The sequence below is a fragment of the Oncorhynchus keta genome, unplaced genomic scaffold, assembly GCF_023373465.1.
Source record: "Oncorhynchus keta strain PuntledgeMale-10-30-2019 unplaced genomic scaffold, Oket_V2 Un_contig_7609_pilon_pilon, whole genome shotgun sequence".
Classification (NCBI taxonomy): domain Eukaryota; kingdom Metazoa; phylum Chordata; class Actinopteri; order Salmoniformes; family Salmonidae; genus Oncorhynchus; species Oncorhynchus keta.
This window is the reverse complement of record NW_026289563.1, coordinates 265,115-285,042: the sequence shown is the minus strand read 5'-3', so window position 1 is coordinate 285,042 and position 19,928 is coordinate 265,115. Positions and strand designations below refer to the sequence as shown.

Here is a 19,928-nt window from a genome sequence, read left to right as displayed (position 1 = left end):
GTCTTCATCCATAACTGTTGGTTATATGGTAGTTGTGCCAACACAGGGGATGCTGTGGTCGTTTGCAATGTGACTAACATGGTGCCCTCTCTTTTCTGCCTCTCTTTTTGCCTCTGTTTCTCTCTCTCTCAGTGCAATTCAATGAGCTTTATTGGCATGATAAAACATCTTACATTACCAGAGCAAACCTATAAGAGCAATTTCAATCAATGATGACAAAAACAATGAGTAGTTTTTCCTCCCTCTAGTCTGGTAGGCCGGATGCTGCAGCGGGACCCGAAGGGCCGTGCGTCTCTGGAGGAGATAGAGAGCCATGCCTGGCTGCAGGGGGTGGACCCGTCCCCAGCCACCAAGTTCAACACCCCCCTGGTGTCTCATAAGAGCCTGTCTGAGGACGAGCACAACGGGATCATACAGCGCATGGTGCTGGGGGACATCGCAGACCGAGAGCCCATAGTAGAGTAAGTCAACACACATACATAGACATAAACTCAGCAAAAAAAGAAATGTCCTCACTGTCAACTGCTTTTTTTGTCAGCAAACTTAATATATGTAAATATTTGTTTGAGCATAACAAGATTCAACAACTGAGATATAAACTGAACATAAATTGAATAATGTGTCCCTGAACAAAAGGGGGGGCCAGTTCTTGCTGTGAGACGTTACCCCACTTTTCCACCAAGGCACCTGCAAGTTCCCGGACATTTCTGGGGGGAAATGGCCCTAGCCCTCACCCTCCGATCCAACAGGTCCCAGACGTGCTCAATGGGATTGAGATCCGGGCTCTTCGCTGGCCATGGCAGAACACTGACATTCCTGTCTTGCATGAAATCACGCACAGAACGAACAGTATGGCTGGTGGCATTGTCATGCTGGAGGGTCATGTCAGGATGAGCCTGCAGGAAGGGTTACCACATGAGGGAGGAGGATGTCTTCCCTGTAACGCACAGCATTGAGATTGCAGGCAATGACAACAAGCTTAGTCCGATGATGCTGTGACAGACCATGACGGACCCTCTACCTCCAAATCGATCCCGCTCCAGAGTACAGGCCTCGGTGTAATGCTCATTCCTTTGACGATAAAACCAGAATCCAACCAACACCCCTGGTGAGACAAAACCCTGACTCGTCAGTGAAGAGCACTTTTGCCAGTCCTGTGTGGTCCAGCGATGGTGGGTTTGTGCCCATAGGCTACACTATTTCTGGTGAGGATTTGCCTTACAACAAGCCTACAAGCCCTCAGTCCAGCCTCTCTCAGCCTATTGTGGACAGTCTGAGCACTGATGGAGGGATTGTGCGTTCCTAGTGTAACTCCGGCAGTTGTTTTTGCCTTCCTGTACCTGTCCCGCAGGTGTGATGTTCGGATGTACCGTTCCTGTGTAGGTGTTGTGACACGTGGTCTGCCACTGCGAGGACAATCAGCTGTCCGTCCTGTCTCTCTGTAGTGCTGTTTTAGGTGTCTCACAGTACGGACATTGCGATTTATTGCCCTGGCCACATCTGCAGTCCTCATGCCTCCTTGCAGTATGCCTAAGGCACGTTCACGCAGATCAGCAGGGACCCTGGGCACCTTTCTTTTGGTGTTTTTCAGAGTCCGTAGAAAGGCCTCTTTAGTGTCCTAAGTTTTCATAACTGTGACCTTAATTGCCTACCGTCTTTAAGCTGTTAGTGTCTTAACGACCGTTCCACAGGTGCATGTTCATTAATGGTTCATTGAACAAGCATGGGAAACAGGGTTTAATCCCTTTACAATGAAGATCTGTGAAGTTATTTGGATTTTTACGAATTATCTTTGAAAGACAGGGTCCTGAAAAGGGACGTTTCTTTCTTTATGTATAGGTATACAAACATGTACCTATACTAGGGCTGTTATGGCGACCATATTACCGCCACACCGACGGTCACAAGTCGTGACTGCAGTCAAATTCCACATGACCGTTGAGTCTCAGGAACTAGGCTTTTCTAAAACTGCTCTGATGCTGTTGATGGTCATTAGTAGCCTACCAAACTTGCTAATGGCCTGATACTCAGGGCTCTATTGTCCCTCCATCAGGTCCTAATGGCCTGGCCTGGTACTCAGGGCTCTATTGTCCCCCTCAGGGCTCTATCATCAGGTCCTAATGGCCTGGTACTCAGGGCTCTATTGTCCCTCCATCAGGTCCTAATGGCCTGGTACTCAGTACCCTCCAGGGGCTCTACAGTCCCTCCATCAGGTCCTAATGGCCTGGTACTCAGGGCTCTATTGTCCCTCCATCAGGTCCTAATGGCCTGGTACTCAGGGCTCTACAGTCCCTCCATCAGGTCCTAATGGCTGGGTACTCAGGGCTCTACAGTCCCTCCATCAGGTCCTAATGGCCTGGTACTCAGGGCTCTACAGTCCCTCCATCAGGTCCTAATGGCCTGGTACTCAGGGCTCTACGGTCCCTCCATCAGGTCCTAATGGCCTGGTACTCAGGGCTCTACAGTCCCTCCATCAGGTCCTAATGGCCTGGTACTCAGGGCTCTAAGGTCCCTCCATCAGGTCCTAATGGCCTGGTACTCAGGGCTCTACGGTCCCTCCATCAGGTCCTAATGGCCTGGTACTCAGGGCTCTACAGTCCCTCCATCAGGTCCTAATGGCCTGGTACTCAGGGCTCTAAGGTCCCTCCAACAGGTCCTAATGGCCTGGTACTCAGGGCTCTACGGTCCCTCCATCAGGTCCTAATGGCCTGGTACTCAGGGCTCTATTGTCCCTCTATCTACTCTGACATCAATGCAAATGCAATGGAAAATCATGAGTTCGTGTTGCGCAACATTTCTATAGGCTATTCAAACTTAGATTTAATGGCCTCTTAAGAGGATCCCATCAGCTTTCTATAGGCTTACTATATTTAATTCTCAATTTCCCTGATATTAAGCACATTGCTTTTCTTTACAACAGGAGTAGTCTACCTGGCTGGCATGAAAATGGACCGTGGGAAAAGCATCCTCCATTCGCTATTTATGTGATGACATGTATTTTCCCTCTATCTTCAGACAGGTGCATGATAATGGTCCATTATAAATCTAAATGAATTTCCTACTTATATTATTTAATATATGTAAAGACAAGATTCAATTGAGAATAGTCTAATGGGTGACAATATTATCACTTGTGAATGATACCCAGTGTGTGCCGTCTAAGGCAAGAAATAGCACATGCCTTTTTGCAACTTTTTCAAATCCCATATGTTTTGATAAAGCTTTTATCACAACTAACGTGGCCAAATAACTCTAAGCCTAGTCTATAGGCCTAGGAGCCCTGCAACACGGTTGTTGAGCACATAGCCTAGTCCATAGGAGCCCTGCAACACGGTTGGTGAGCACATAGCCTAGTCCATAGGAGCCCTGCAACACGGTTGGTGAGCACATAGCCTAGTCCATAGGAGCCCTGCAACACGGTTGGTGAGCACATAGCCTAGTCTATAGGAGCCCTGCAACACGGTTGGTGAGCACATAGCCTACAGAGCACAGACTACAGAGCACATAGCCTACAGAGCACAGAGCCTACAGAGCCTACAGAGCACAGAGCCTACAGAGCACAGAGCCTACAGAGCACAGAGCCTACAGAGCACAGAGCCTACAGAGCATAGAGACTACAGAGCACAGAGCCTACAGAGCATAGAGCCTACAGAGACTACAGAGCACATAGACTACAGAGCACATAGACTACAGAGTACATAGACTACAGAGCTGACAGAGCACATAGACTACAGAGCCTACAGAGCACAGAGCCTACAGAGCACATAGAGCCTACAGAGCACAGAGCCAGAGACTACAGAGACTACAGAGCACAGAGCAGCCAGAGACAGAGCACAGAGCACAGAGCACTACAGAGCCTACAGAGCACTACAGAGCACAGAGACTACAGAGCACAGAGCCAGAGCACAGAGCCTACAGAGCTAGACAGAGCACATAGACTACAGAGCCTTCAGAGCATAGAGACTACAGAGCACAGAGCCTACAGAGCACAGAGACTACAGAGCACATAGACTGTAAGCTCAGTTGCGCAATCTTGTGTGTGAAAACAGTTTTGACTGACCACTATTTAAAAGAAGATCCCAGCTTTCTCCTGCTGCTAGGTTTATTACTCAGTTCTTAAAATGAAGTACATTAATCCTCTTTCCAGAGTCTACCTGGTATACATAGGAGTGGTGTGAGTAGTACATTAATCCTCTTTCCAACCGAGTCTACCTGGTAGTCTACCTGGTGTAGTCTACATAGGAGTGGTGTGAGTAGCACATTAATCCTCTTTCCAACCGGTGTAGTCTACCTGGTATACATAGGAGTGGTGTGAGTAGCACATTAATCCTCTTTCCAACCGGTGTAGTCTACCTGGTATACATAGGAGTGGTGTGAGTAGTACATTAATCCTCTTTCCAACCGGTGTAGTCTACCTGGTATACATAGGAGTGGTGTGAGTAGCACATTAATCCTCTTTCCAACCGGTGTAGTCTACCTGGTATACATAGGAGTGGTGTGAGTAGCACATTAATCCTCTTTCCAACCGGTGTAGTCTACCTGGTATACATAGGAGTGGTGTGAGTAGCACATTAATCCTCTTTCCAACCGGTGTAGTCTACCTGGTATACATAGGAGTGGTGTGAGTAGCACATTAATCCTCTTTCAACCGGTGTAGTCTACCTGGTATACATAGGAGTGGTGTGAGTAGCACATTAATCCTCTTTTCCAACCGGTGTAGTCTACCTGGTATACATAGGAGTGGTGTGAGTAGCACATTAATCCTCTTTCAACCGTGTAGTCTACCTGGTATACATAGGAGTGGTGTGAGTAGCACATTAATCCTCTTTCCAACCGTGTAGTCTACCTGGTATACATAGGAGTGGTGTGAGTAGCACATTAATCCTCTTTCCAACCGGTGTAGTCTACCTGGTATACATAGGAGTGGTGTGAGTAGCACATTAATCCTCTTTCCAACCGGTGTAGTCTACCTGGTATACATAGGAGTGGTGTGAGTAGCACATTAATCCTCTTTCCAACCGGTGTAGTCTACCTGGTATACATAGGAGTGGTGTGAGTAGTACATTAATCCTCTTTCCAACCGGTGTAGTCTACCTGGTATACATAGGAGTGGTGTGAGTAGTACATTAATCCTCTTTCCAACCGGTGTAGTCTACCTGGTATACATTGGAGTGGTGTGAGTAGCACATTAATCCTCTTTCCAACCGGTGTAGTCTACCTGGTATACATTGGAGTGGTGTGAGTAGCACATTAATCCTCTTTCCAACCGGTGTAGTCTACCTGGTATACATAGGAGTGGTGTGAGTAGTACATTAATCCTCTTTCCAACCGGTATCGTCTACCTGGTATACATTGGAGTGGTGTGAGTAGTACATTAATCCTCTTTCCAACCGGTGTAGTCTACCTGGTATACATTGGAGTGGTGTGAGTAGCACATTTTCACCATAAAAGTGCACCTTTATAATAAAGCATCATTGCATTTGCAGACGTATGTAAGATGCCTATTATTCATAATGTGTTGAGTGGATAGTCATAGGCTAATAATATAACTCCATCACTGTTTGCAAAAAAGACAAAATGCAAGGCTGAGTGCATATAGTGTAGAGTAGACCTAGGCTCTATCAGATAGGTTTCTTCTGGGAAAAATGGGGTCTTTTATAAACACATTTTATGCAATTTTATTACACTTTATATGACTGGAGACATTAGCAGAATCTTTTTTAATGACAAATTACAGAGTAGCCTATTCTGCTGACACTGAGGAACAATCAATTAAAACGATGTTGTCCATTATCAGGGGAGACAAATAGAATATGACGTCCATCTAAAGTGGAGCAGGAAACGGTTGTCCAATAACTAACTTTAAAGTGGCACTGACCCGACAATGATAAATAGTCAATCTGCACAATGTGCACTCACCGGACATATTGCTCTGTCTCTGCTGGTGCCAATAAAATAGGCTCTACTGTTGTTCGCTCAATTAAGTTGAGAATTTTGATAACTAAAGGACAAATTAGTATTTTCCTCGTCTTCTCTTTACAGCAATAACAATTTGTTTTCCAATCTGTTTTCCCACGATTGTATTTTGAATATTGTGATATGTCTGGCTTGGCCTCTACTTTTCAGACAGTCACAACTCAACAATAATCTGCCCAAATTGCGCACGCTGCCTTTCCTTCCAACTGTAGGCAATGCGATTTAGAACAATCCACAATAATTATTTTTTAGCTAATGATCCTCTTTGGCCAAATCATGATTTTTAAAATTTATTTCACCTTTATCTAACCAGGTAGGCCAGTTGAGAACAAGTTCTCATTTACAACTACGACCTGGCCAAGATAAAGCAAAGCAGTGCGACTGTAGCCTATTTTGAATGATTGGATTTATTTCTGTATAGACGAGGTTAGGCTAATTAGGCTATGTAGTTTTGGCCATTTTATTTACTTTAGAGAAAGCTTCCCCGAGCCTTATGGACGCGCTGCATGTAACCTCCATTCCACTGTTCCAGTGCAGGCTACGGATTACAATTAGGTTTTTTGTGTGCCATTCTAAATCAAAAATAATATTAGTAGGCTGTATGTAAAGACCAGATTAAATTGAGAATAGTCTGATGGGTGAGAATATTATCAAGAACTTGTAAAATTGTGAATGAGAGACTGATGAAGTGTGTGCAGCCTGTGCAAGAAACAGAACAGAACTCATGCCTTTCATGCAACTTTTTTCAAATCATTAGTCGCATTGTGCAGTCTTTAAAATGTACCAACATTAGGCTCTATGTTTAGATGTTTTATATCACAGCTAAAGTGTCATAAATAACTCTAAATGAAGCATATAGCAGGACCAGTTTCTTTGTTGACCGCTCAACACAGAACAGCAGCATGAGCACACACCCTTGGAAAGGTTTGGAGAAGATATCCTTTCTATTTTATTCAGCTAAACATGTTAACGGTTTAACATGTTAACATGTTAACGGTCAGTTACCATGAGACCAACAGTTATTTGCATGACAATCACCAGATGACAAAATTGAATGACCGCCACAGACCTAACCTACACACACACACAATTGCAGATGGCCGTTAATCTTCTGCAAGTGACGAGGTATTTGACAGAATGCATTTTGCCTTGACCGACTGTGCCATTTGCTGTGGAGGCATGAATGAGGTTCCTTAGTCTGCTCTTCATTTGTCCTTTTCATATTGCGGGTTCTGCAACCCACCAAACCTGTTTCTGTGTCACGCTCACCACTGACATCAGTACTACTAACGCATATAACTGAACCTGAACATCTGAGGGGACTCAGTCAGCAGATAAGAGACCAGAGTGTTGAACTGTAGCATGTGAACCCAACAGCAGCCCTCCCTTAGCCTCCTACCCTGAACATGAATCATCTGAGGGGACTCAGTCAGCAGATAAGAGACCAGAGTGTTGAACTGTAGCATGTGAACCCAACAGCAGCCCTCCCTTAGCCTCCTACCCTGAACATGAATCATCTGAGGGGACTCAGTCAGCAGATAAGAGACCAGAGTGTTGAACTGTAGCATGTGAACCCAACAGCAGCCCTCCCTTAGCCTCCTACCCTGAACATTAATCATCTGAGGGGACTCAGTCAGCAGATAAGAGACCAGAGTGTTGAACTGTAGCATGTGAACCCAACAGCAGCCCTCCCTTAGCCTCCTACCCTGAACATGAATCATCTGAGGGGACTCAGTCAGCAGATAAGAGACCAGAGTGTTGAACTGTAGCATGTGAACCCAACAGCAGCCCTCCCTTAGCCTCCTACCCTGAACATGAATCATCTGAGGGGACTCAGTCAGCAGATAAGAGACCAGAGTGTTGAACTGTAGCATGTCAGCAGATCCCAAGCCTCCTACCCTGAACATGAATCATCTGAGGGACTCAGTCAGCAGATAAGAGACCAGAGTGTTGAACTGTAGCATGTGAACCCAACAGCAGCCCTCCCTTAGCCTCCTACCCTGAACATGAATCATCTGAGGGGACTCAGTCAGCAGATAAGAGACCAGAGTGTTGAACTGTAGCATGTGAACCCAACAGCAGCCCTCCCTTAGCCTCCTACCCTGAACATGAATCATCTGAGGGGACTCAGTCAGCAGATAAGAGACCAGAGTGTTGAACTGTAGCATGTGAACCCAACAGCCCCTCCCTTAGCCTACCCTGAACATGAATCATCTGAGGGGACTCAGTCAGCAGATAAGAGACCAGAGTGTTGAACTGTAGCATGTGAACCCAACAGCAGCCCTCCCTTAGCCTCCTACCCTGAACATGAATCATCTGAGGGGACTCAGTCAGCAGATAAGAGACCAGAGTGTTGAACTGTAGCATGTGAACCCAACAGCAGCCCTCCCTTAGCCTCCTACCCTGAACATGAATCATCTGAGGGACTCAGTCAGCAGATAAGAGACCAGAGTGTTGAACTGTAGCATGTGAACCCAACAGCAGCCCTCCCTTAGCCTCCTACCCTGAACATGACTCATCATCTGTTGAACTGGCATGTGACTCAGAACATGAATCAGAGGGGACTCAGATAGAGAGACCAGAGTGTTGAACTGTAGCATGTGAACCCAACAGCAGCCCTCCCTTAGCCTCCTACCCTGAACATGAATCATCTGAGGGGACTCAGTCAGCAGATAAGAGACCAGAGTGTTGAACTGTAGCATGTGAACCCAACAGCAGCCCTCCCTTAGCCTCCTACCCTGAACATGAATCATCTGAGGGACTCAGTCAGCAGATAAGAGACCAGAGTGTTGAACTGTAGCATGTGAACCCAACAGCAGCCCTCCCTTAGCCTCCTACCCTGAACATGAATCATCTGAGGGGACTCAGTCAGCAGATAAGAGACCAGAGTGTTGAACTGTAGCATGTGAACCCAACAGCAGCCCTCCCTTAGCCTCCTACCCTGAACATGAATCATCTGAGGGGACTCAGTCAGCAGATAAGAGACCAGAGTGTTGAACTGTAGCATGTGAACCCAACAGCAGCCCTCCCTTAGCCTCCTACCCTGAACATGAATCATCTGAGGGACTCAGTCAGCAGATAAGAGACCAGAGTGTTGAACTGTAGCATGTGAACCCAACAGCCCCTCCCTTAGCCTCCTACCCTGAACATGAATCATCTGAGGGGACTCAGTCAGCAGATAAGAGACCAGAGTGTTGAACTGTAGCATGTGAACCCAACAGCAGCCCTCCCTTAGCCTCCTACCCTGAACATGAATCATCTGAGGGGACTCAGTCAGCAGATAAGAGACCAGAGTGTTGAACTGTAGCATGTGAACCCAACAGCAGCCCTCCCTTAGCCTCCTACCCTGAACATGAATCATCTGAGGGGACTCAGTCAGCAGATAAGAGACCAGAGTGTTGAACTGTAGCATGTGAACCCAACAGCAGCCCTCCCTAAGCCTCCTACCCTGAACATGAATCATCTGAGACCAGGGAACTGTAGCATGTCAGCAGATAATCATCTGAGACCAGAGTGTGTGAACTGTAGCATGTGAACCCAACAGCAGCACTCCCTAAGCCTCCTACCCTGAACATGAATCATCTGAGGGGACTCAGTCAGCAGATAAGAGACCAGAGTGTTGAACTGTAGCATGTGAACCCAACAGCAGCCCTCCCTTAGCCTCCTACCCTGAACATTAATCATCTGAGGGGACTCAGTCAGCAGATAAGAGACCAGAGTGTTGAACTGTAGCATGTGAACCCAACAGCAGCCCTCCCTTAGCCTCCTACCCTGAACATGAATCATGGATGTGATTTGAAACACACATACTGGCTCCACTTTAAAGCAGCAGGCCCGCTGCCAGCCGTCTTTCACAGACACACACAGGCCTTCTTTATTAACCCTGTCTGAAGGAAGGGCTTTACTGATGATGAGGAGAGAGCAGAGGGATATTAACCCTGTCTGAAGGAAGGGCTTTACTGATGATGAGGAGAGAGCAGAGGGATATTAACCCTGTCTGAAGGAAGGGCTTTACTGATGATGAGGAGAGAGCAGAGGGATATTAACCCTGTCTGAAGGAAGGGCTTTACTGGTGATGAGGAGAGAGCAGAGGGATACAGGGAGTCTTGAGTAAACACCAGAGGATTTATCCCCACTTCCCAGGCATTCAAGAGATTGTCCCGCTGAAGCCCCCACCTCCCACCTGACAGACAGTTACATTCACACACACACACACACACACACACACACACACACACACACACACACACACACACACACACACACACACACACACACACACACACACACACACACACACACACACCACAGCACTTGGCTGAGGATTTCACTTGATTGTTCATTAGCACAGCGTAGAGGAATCCCAGAGGCTGTCGAGGGACGTGAACCAGCCACCTACTGTTATTGACTCCAGGGGGGTTAGAGGGCAACGAAAGGTTAGAACCTGTTGTGTTGCTTTGTTAGATTTTAGATGCGTCAAATGCCGACGTGATCGGGTTTGCTCTGCGGTGACTTGCCTGTTGACATACCATACTTGTCTCTCGTGTGTGGGCGTGTAACCCTCTCTTGGCCTTCTCTCCCAGCCTGTCCTAACATGTTCTGTCCATGGTGTTTGTTCTAGAGCCCTGGAGACCAACAAGTACAACCACATCACTGCCACCTACTTCCTGCTGGCTGAGAGGATCCTGAGAGAGAAACAGGAGAAGGAGGTCCAGACACGCTCCTCCAGCCCCAGCAACATCAAGGCCCAGTTCAGGTGACACACACACATGCAACACATACAGTTGAAGTCGGAGGTTTACATACACTTAGGTTGGCGTCATTAAAACTTGTTTTTCAACCATTCCACAAATTTCTTGTTAACAAGCTATAGTTTTGGCAAGTCGGTTAGGACATCTACTTTGTGCATGACGCAAGGAATCTTTCCAATTGTTTACAGATTATTTCACTTATAATTCACTGTATCACAATTCCAGTAGGTCAGAAGTTTACATACACAAAGTTGACTGTGCCTTTAAACAGCTTGGAAAAGTCTAGAAAATGATGTCATGGCTTTAGAAGCTACTGATAGGCTAGTTGACATCATTTGAGTCAATTGGAGGTGTACCTGTGGATGTATTTCAAGGCCTACCTTCAAACTCAGTGCCTCTTTGTTTGACATCATAGGAAAATCAAAAGACATCATCAAAGACCCCAGAAAAGAATTGTAGACCTCCACTGGTCTGGTTCATTATTGATAGCAATTTCCAAACGCCTGAAGGTACCATGTTCATCTGTACAAACAATAGTACGCAAGTATAAACACCATGGGACCACGCAGCCGTCATAACGCTCAGGAAGGAGACGCGTTCTGTCTCCTAGAGATGAACGTACTTTAATGTGAAAAGTGCCAATCAATCCCAGAACAACAGCAAAGGACCTTGTGAAGATGCTGGAGGAAACAGGTACAAAAATATCCATATCCACAGTAAAATGAGTCCTATATCGACGTAACCTGAAGCCACTGCTCAAAAACCTCCATAAAAAAGCCAGACTACGGTCTGCAACTGCACATGGGGACAAAGATCGTACTTTTTGGAGAAATGTCCTCTGGTCTGATGAAACAACAATAGAACTGCTTGGCCATAATGACCATTGTTATGTTTGGAGGAAAAAGGGGGAGGCCGGCAAGCTGAAGAACACCATCCCACCCGTGAAGCATGGGAGTGGCAGCATCATGTTGTGGGGGTGCTTTGCTGCAGGAGGGACTGGTGCACTTCACTAAATAGATGGCATCATGTAGAATGGAAAATGATGTGGATATATTGAAGCAACATCTCAAGATATCAGTCAGGAAGTTAAAGCTTGCTCAAAAATGGGTCTTCCAAATGGACAATGACCCCAAGCATACTTCCAAAGTCGTGGCAAAATGGTTTAAGGACAACAAAGTCAAGGTATTGGAGTGGCCATCACAAAGCCCTGACCTCAATCCTATAGAAAATGTGTGGGTAGACTTGAAAAAGCGTTTGCGAGCAAGAAGGCCTACAAACCTGACTCAGTTATACCAGTTCCGTCAGGAGGAATGGGCCAAAATTCACCCAACTTATTGTGGGAAGCTTGTGGAAGGTTCCCGAAACGTTTGACCCAAGTTAAACAATTTAGAGGCAATGCTACCAAATACTAATTGAGTTTGTCAACTTTTGACCCACAGGAAATATATAAAAGCTGAAATAAATCATTCTCTCTACTATTATTCTGGCATTTCACATTCTTAAAATAAAGTGGTGATCCTAACTGACCTAAGACAGGGAATTTTTACTCAGATTAAACATCAGGAATTGTGTGAAACTGAGTTTAAATGTATTTGGCTAAGGTGTATGTAAACTTCCGAATTGAACTGTTCATACATGCAACACACACACAACACCAAATCTATCCCCTCCAGATGAAACCCACCAGATCCAACCACTCTAACTGCAATACCAATGCCTGTTTAATAGCCTGCTACACACACTCATCCATTTATTGGGGCCATTCAGATTGTCATAATGACGACGACTCAATGACTAGGAGGAGGAAGCAGCCAAGGCTCTGACGGTAATTGACCTCTCGTGCTTCAGTAGCTGTGGGTGCTGCTCTGCTTGTTGTGGTTGACCGTGCCTGGCATTAGGAGGAGAACCCATGCTGTCCTTTCCTCATGGTCTGGTTCCCATCCCGCCCCCTCTGGTCATGTGATCCCTCAACGTGGTGACATGTGTTGTTAAGGCTGACTGCAGTAAATGCTTTGGAGCGACCTAGAAAGGGGAAGTCTGGCTTTGATATTCTGAGAGAGAAGCAGAGAGAGTGAGCCACTCCTTTTGGAGGAAGAGGAGAGATCAAACACATGCAGGCTAAAGCTGCTCCCTCCTGGCCTGCTCGCTGTAACCCATTTGGCCAGAAACCCATTGCCAAACAGGTGCTCGGAGAGAAAAGGCCCAATTTTAGCTGCTGGGTCGTGGCCCCCTGGGAGCAGGAGCAGAATGTGAGTCAAATCCACTGTCATGTGTAGTGCAGCAGTACAGGTTTCTACATCTATTGTTTCTACTGGCCTGCGCTCCTCCATTCACCACTTAGTTTTGAGGGTTGTTCTGTATTTTAACACAAACACTGTCAGCTTGTGGCATCAGGCAACATGGCATCATAACAGAAAAAACATTGTGATAGTGGTTCAATTATTTTTAGGAATAACAACAGTCTACTGTGTATCATGCATGTCAGTTTATATATGCCCAAAACAGTGACCTGGACAAGAGGGCTAAAGCTCTCTCGCTCTCTGTGCCATCGTGGGCTGAAGCTGAGCTTCATCAGGTAGTAGGCTTCAGGGATTGTCTGTAGAGTCTGTCAGGGTCGTCTGAGGTTGAGAGTGAATGGAGTCTGAGCAGTGTCACACAGCTCAGGTGTGTGTCTGAGAGATTCTACTGTAGTTATGCCTTTTGAAAGCCTGGCTGAATTAACTAGGATGGTGGCAGAGCAGCACTAAGGGCCCTGTGGTGACCCGACCCAGCCTCCACCTCCATGCAGCAGCGTGGAGGGTCACACATGCACCCGGCAGGCAGGACTACCATGGGATTAATTGTGTTAGATTGCGTGCCGCTGGGACATGCCCGGCTCCGTCGAGAGAGATCCCCAGTGCTCTGTTCTGTTTGTTTTCTCACTCTGCCATGTCAACAAGGACCTTCTACATTAGAAGAATGTTGACTCACTGAGCTGTTCAGTCAGGTTCAGCAGTTCAGGACTGGATTACACATGAATCATCTGAACTCATTCTAATTCATACTGTTTATTTTATCTTTGTTTATTTTCTCCTCTGACTCTATATAAAGTCATTGCAGTGTATACTAACCAGGGGAATAGTTTGGGTAACTCTGGTCTGCTCTCTGCCCCTCCAGGCAGTCCTGGCCGACGAAGATTGACATGCATCAGGACATCGAGGACAGTCTGGCAGCCTCCTCCATGTGCCACGCTGGTGGTCCCCAGTCCCCCGCCCGCAGCGCTGAGAGCCTTCTCAACGGACACCGCACCAAAGGCCTGCTGGAGCTCCGCAGGGACGAGAGCAACGCAGGGGCCTCCGGTGCCCCTGCCCCCGTTTCTGGACCCCCTAGAGCTGGGGCCACGGCCCCTACACCCTCCACCTCCTCAGCCAAGCAGCGCAGCTGCCTGTTCAGGGTGGAGGAGGATGAAGAGGAGGAAGAGGACCCGTCCCCTCTGTCCACCCAAGTGATCCTGCGTCGCAAGGCTCCATCTATCACCAACCGGCTGACCTCCAGGAAGAGCGCCCCAGTCCTCAACCAGATCTTTGAGGAGGAGGGTGAGTCAGACGACGACTTCGACATGGATGAGGGCCTGCCACCCAAACTCAGCCGGCTAAAGATGAACATCGCTGCTGCAGCGGCCGGGTCGCCGGGCACCACTCAGAAACGCTATCACCGCCGCAAGAGCCAAGGCCGCGGCTCGTCCTGCTCCAGCTCAGAGACCAGCGACGACGACTCCGAGAGCCACCGCCGGCGTCTGGACAAAGACACAGGCTTCACCTATAGCTGGAACCGCAGGGACAGCAGTGAGGGCCCGCCTGGAAACTCAGGGGGAAATGGTGGAGGGAGCAGTGGAGGGCAGAGTAAACCCCCCGGGGGGGGCAGTCCTCCTGGAGGGGAGGTGGGGGAGTAGTGACAATGGAGGGAGTGGTGGTAGTGGGGGGAGGTGGTAAGGGACAGGGTTCCCCCTCAAGTTGTTCTAACGGCAGCAGTAACCACTCGTCTTCAGGCTCAGGGTCACGCGGAGACACTGTGCCTCCCGCAGCCCCGGGGCAGCAGAGCTGGTGGAGAGCCTGAAGCTCCTGAGCCTGTGTCTCAGCTCCCAGTTACAACACAGGGGGAGAAGTGGAGGCCCCGGCCTGGCAGGGGGGATGGGCCAGTTCATCATAGACCCTCAGAACCTGTCCAATAGTCTGTCCAGCAGCCTGTCAGCTGGCAGCGTCAAGACACAGGAGAGGTCCTCTTGGAAGATGTGCATCGGCTCCAACGGCAGCTTGGACCTGGAGTTAGACACCATCGCTCTGCCCACCACCGCTGTCAACACTCCAAGGTCATACACAGACCAAACAGCAGCAGCACTTAGTGAACTGGCCCTGGCCACCAAGGAGAATAACAAGCTGAACAAGCTGAAAAAGAATGTTCTCCAGCTACCTCTGTGTGAAAAGAGCATCTCTGTGAACATCCAGCGCAGCCCTACAGAAGGGCTCCTGTGCACCTCTCAGGCCAGCTGCTGCCAGGTCATATGACACATACTCCCTGGCGACCCTCTGACACCACTCTGCCAGTCCAATCTGTCCAACCACAGTCACTGCTGTAGCATACGTCTGACCTCAGAACACCTCCCCATCACAACCTGCCTTCTTGCTGTTGTCTTAAAAGATGACACTTGTTATTGTTTTTGTTTGTTCACTAGGTCCTATGAGCTGCATGCTGCAGGGGGTTCTTTTGTTTTGTTTCTGCTACATCACTAGCTCCCCCTGGAATGAGCCGAGGTAACAGAACTTAACTCAATTCTAAGGTGAGTTGGGGTGTTGATATAAATATGGATGTTGGTTTGATTTTAGATTAACTATATTTTGGGGTACAAAATACCAAACTTTTAACAGTGGGTAAGTAGTAGCATGTGATAGTTAAAGGGTCAGCACTTAAATTAGATGCTAGGAGAGATAGAGGAGGACAGGACAGAGATACCATACAGCTGGGAGAGGTAGAGGAGGACAGGACAGAGATACCAGTCACCATACAGCTGGGAGAGGTAGAGGAGGACAGGACAGAGATACCATACAGCTGGGAGAGGTAGAGGAGAGCAGGACAGAGATACCATACAGCTGGGAGAGATAGGAGGACAGGACAGAGATACCAGTCACCATACAGCTGGGAGAGGTAGAGGAGAGCAGGACAGAGATACCATACAGCTGGGAGAGATAGGAGGACAGGACAGAGATACCATACAGCTGGGAGAGATAGGAGGACAGGACAGAGATACCATACAGCTGGGAGAGATAGGAGGACAGGACAGAGATACCATACAGCTGGGAGAGATAGGAGGACAGGACAGAGATACCATACAGCTGGGAGAGATAGGAGGACAGGACAGAGTTACCATATAGCTGGGAGAGATAGGAGGACAGGACAGAGATACCATACAGCTGGGAGAGGTAGAGGAGAACAGTACAGAGATACCAGTCACCATACAGCTGGGAAAGGTAGAGGAGGACAGGACAGAGATACCAGTCACCATACAGCTGGGAGAGGTAGGAGGACATGACAGAGATACCAGTCACCATACAGCTGGGAGATACCATACAGCTGGGAGGTAGAGGAGGACAGGACAGAGATACCAGTCACCATACAGCTGGGAGAGGTAGGTCAGGACAGGATACAGCTGGGAGAGGTAGAGGAGGACAGGACAGAGATACCAGTCACCATACAGCTGGGAGAGGTAGAGGAGGACAGGACAGAGATACCATACAGCTGGGAGAGGTAGGAGGACAGGACAGAGATACCAGTCACCATACAGCTGGGAGAGGTAGAGGAGACAGGACAGAGATACCAGTCACCATACAGCTGGGAGAGGTAGAGGAGAGCAGGACAGAGATACCAGTCACCATACAGCTGGGAGAGGTAGAGGAGGACAGGACAGGACAGAGATACCAGGACAGAGATCAGTCACCATACAGCTGGGAGAGGTAGAGGAGAGCAGGACAGAGATACCAGTCACCATACAGCTGGGAGAGGTAGGAGGACAGGACAGGATACCAGCTGGGAGAGATAGGCCAGGACACCATACAGCTGGGAGAGGTAGAGGAGGACAGGACAGGACAGCTGGGAGAGATACCAGTCACCCATACAGCTGGGAGAGGTAGAGGAGGACAGGACAGAGATACCAGTCACCATACAGCTGGGAGAGGTAGGAGGAGGACCAGGACAGGACAGAGATACCAGTCACCATACAGCTGGGAGAGGTAGAGGGACAGACAGGACAGAGATACCAGTCACCATACAGCTGGGAGAGGTAGAGGAGGACAGGACAGGACAGAGATACCAGTCACCATACAGCTGGGAGAGGTAGAGGAGGACAGGACAGAGATACCAGTCACCATACAGCTGGGAGAGGTAGGGAGGACAGGACAGGACAGAGATACCAGTCACCATACAGCTGGGAGAGGTAGAGGAGAACAGGACAGAGATACCAGTCACCATACAGCTGGGAGAGGTAGAGGAGAGCAGTACAGAGATACCAGTCACCATACAGCTGGGAGAGGTAGAGGAGGACGGACAGGACAGAGATACCAGTCACCATACAGCTGAGAGAGGTAGAGGAGGACAGGACAGGACAGAGATACCAGTCACCATACAGCTGGGAGAGGTAGAGGAGGACGGACAGGACAGAGATACCAGTCACCATACAGCTGAGAGAGGTAGAGGAGGACAGGACAGGACAGAGATACCAGTCACCATACAGCTGGGAGAGGTAGAGGAGGACAGGACAGATACCAGTCACCATACAGCTGGGAGAGGTAGAGGAGGACGGACAGGACAGAGATACCAGTCACCATACAGCTGGGAGAGGTAGAGGAGGACAGGACAGGACAGAGATACCAGTCACCATACAGCTGGGAGAGGTAGAGGAGGACAGGACAGAGATACCAGTCACCATACAGCTGAGAGAGGTAGAGGAGGACAGTACAGGACAGAGATACCAGTCACCATACAGCTGGGAGAGGTAGAGCAGGACAGGAGAGAGATACCAGTCACATACAGCTGGGAGAGGTAGAGGAGGACAGGACAGAGATACCAGTCACATACAGCTGGGAGAGGTAGAGGAGAGCAGGACAGGACAGAGATACCAGTCACCATACAGCTGGGAGAGGTAGGAGGACAGGACAGAGATACCAGTCACCATACAGCTGGGAGAGGTAGAGGAGAGCAGGACAGGACAGAGATACCAGTCACCATACAGCTGGGAGAGGTAGGAGGATAGGACAGAGATACCAGTCACCATACAGCTGGGAGAGGTAGAGGAGGACAGGACAGAGATACCAGTCACCATACAGCTGGGAGAGGTAGAGGAGGACAGGACAGAGATACCAGTCACCATACAGCTGGGAGAGGTAGAGGAGGACAGGACAGAGATACCAGTCACATACAGCTGGGAGAGGTAGAGGAGGACAGGACAGAGATACCAGTCACCATACAGCTGGGAGAGGTAGAGGAGGACAGGACAGGACAGCTGGGAGATACAGGACAGAGATCAGTCACCATACAGCTGGGAGAGGTAGAGGAGGACAGGACAGAGATACCAGTCACCATACAGCTGGGAGAGGTAGAGGAGGACAGGACAGAGATACCAGTCACCATACAGCTGGGAGAGGTAGAGGAGGACAGGACAGAGATACCAGTCACCATACAGCTGGGAGAGGTAGAGGAGGACAGGACAGAGTCACCATACAGCTGGGAGAGGTAGTACCAGTCACACCTGGGAGAGGTACAGCAGGGGAGAGTCACATACAGCTGGGAGAGGTAGGGAGGACAGGACAGAGATACCAGTCACCATACAGCTGGGAGAGGTAGGGAGGACAGGACAGAGATACCAGTCACCATACAGCTGGGAGAGGTAGAGGAGGACAGGACAGAGATACCAGTCACCATACAGCTGGGAGAGGTAGAGGAGGACAGGACAGAGATACCAGTCACCATACAGCTGGGAGAGGTAGGAGGATAGGACAGGTCACCATACAGCTGGGAGAGGTAGAGGAGGACAGGACAGAGATACCAGTCACCATACAGCTGGGAGAGGTACCAGGACAGAGATACCAGTCACCATACAGCTGGGAGAGGTAGAGGAGGACAGGACAGAGATACCAGTCACCATACAGCTGGGAGGGTAGAGGAGGACAGGACAGAGATACCAGTCAACATACAGCTGGGAGAGGTAGAGGAGGACAGGACAGAGATACATCACCAGCTGGGAGGAGGACAGTAGAGGAGGACAGGACAGAGATACCAGTCACCATACAGCTGGGAGAGGTAGAGGAGGACAGGACAGAGATACCAGTCACCATACAGCTGGGAGAGGTAGAGGAGGACAGGACAGAGATACCAGTCACCATACAGCTGGGGGAGGTAGAGGAGGACAGGACAGATATACCAGTCACCATACAGCTGGGAGAGGTAGAGGAGGACAGGACAAAGATACCAGTCACCATACAGCTGGGAGAGGTAGGAGGACAGGACAGAGATACCAGTCACCATACAGCTGGGAGAGGTAGAGGAGGACAGGACAGAGATACCAGTTACCATACAGCTGGGGGAGGTAGAGGAGGACAGGACAGAGATACCAGTCACCATACAGCTGGGAGAGGTAGGAGGACATGACAGAGATACCAGTCACCATACAGCTGGGAGAGGTAGGGAGGACATGACAGAGATACCAGTCACCATACAGCTGGGAGAGGGAGGACAGGACAGAGATACCAGTGAACCATACAGCGGGGGAGGTAGGGAGGACAGGACAGAGATACCAGTCACCATACAGCTGGGGGAGGTAGAGGAGGACAGGACAGAGATACCAGTCACCATACAGCTGGGGAGGTAGAGGAGGACAGGACAGAGATACCAGTGAGCTGGGGAGGACAGGACAGAGATACCAGTCACCATACAGCTGGGAGAGGTAGAGGAGGACAGGACAGAGATACCAGTCACCATACAGCTGGGAGAGGTAGAGGAGGACAGGACAGAGATACCAGTCACCATACAGCTGGGAGAGGTAGAGGAGGACAGGACAGAGATACCAGTTACCATACAGCTGGGGGAGGTAGAGGAGGACAGGACAGAGATACCAGTCACCATACATGGTCCTGGAGGAAGGGAAGTAACCTGTAACCTTCATGTTGATATAAG

The 19,928-nt window shown here is 48.9% G+C and overlaps 1 long non-coding RNA gene and 1 pseudogene across 1 annotated transcript; one reads left to right on the top strand and one right to left on the bottom strand.

The window, feature by feature from the left end:
- Positions 1-248: 248 nt before the first annotated feature.
- Positions 249-16,052, top strand: LOC127926457 (SNF-related serine/threonine-protein kinase-like; annotated as a pseudogene).
- On the bottom strand, positions 4,249-5,325 carry LOC127926459 (uncharacterized). The gene is made up of 3 exons (XR_008124183.1): positions 4,847-5,325; positions 4,416-4,601; positions 4,249-4,353 (listed from the first exon to the last, which is right to left on the bottom strand). It is a non-coding gene; the product is annotated as an uncharacterized LOC127926459 (long non-coding RNA).
- Positions 16,053-19,928: the final 3,876 nt, after the last annotated feature.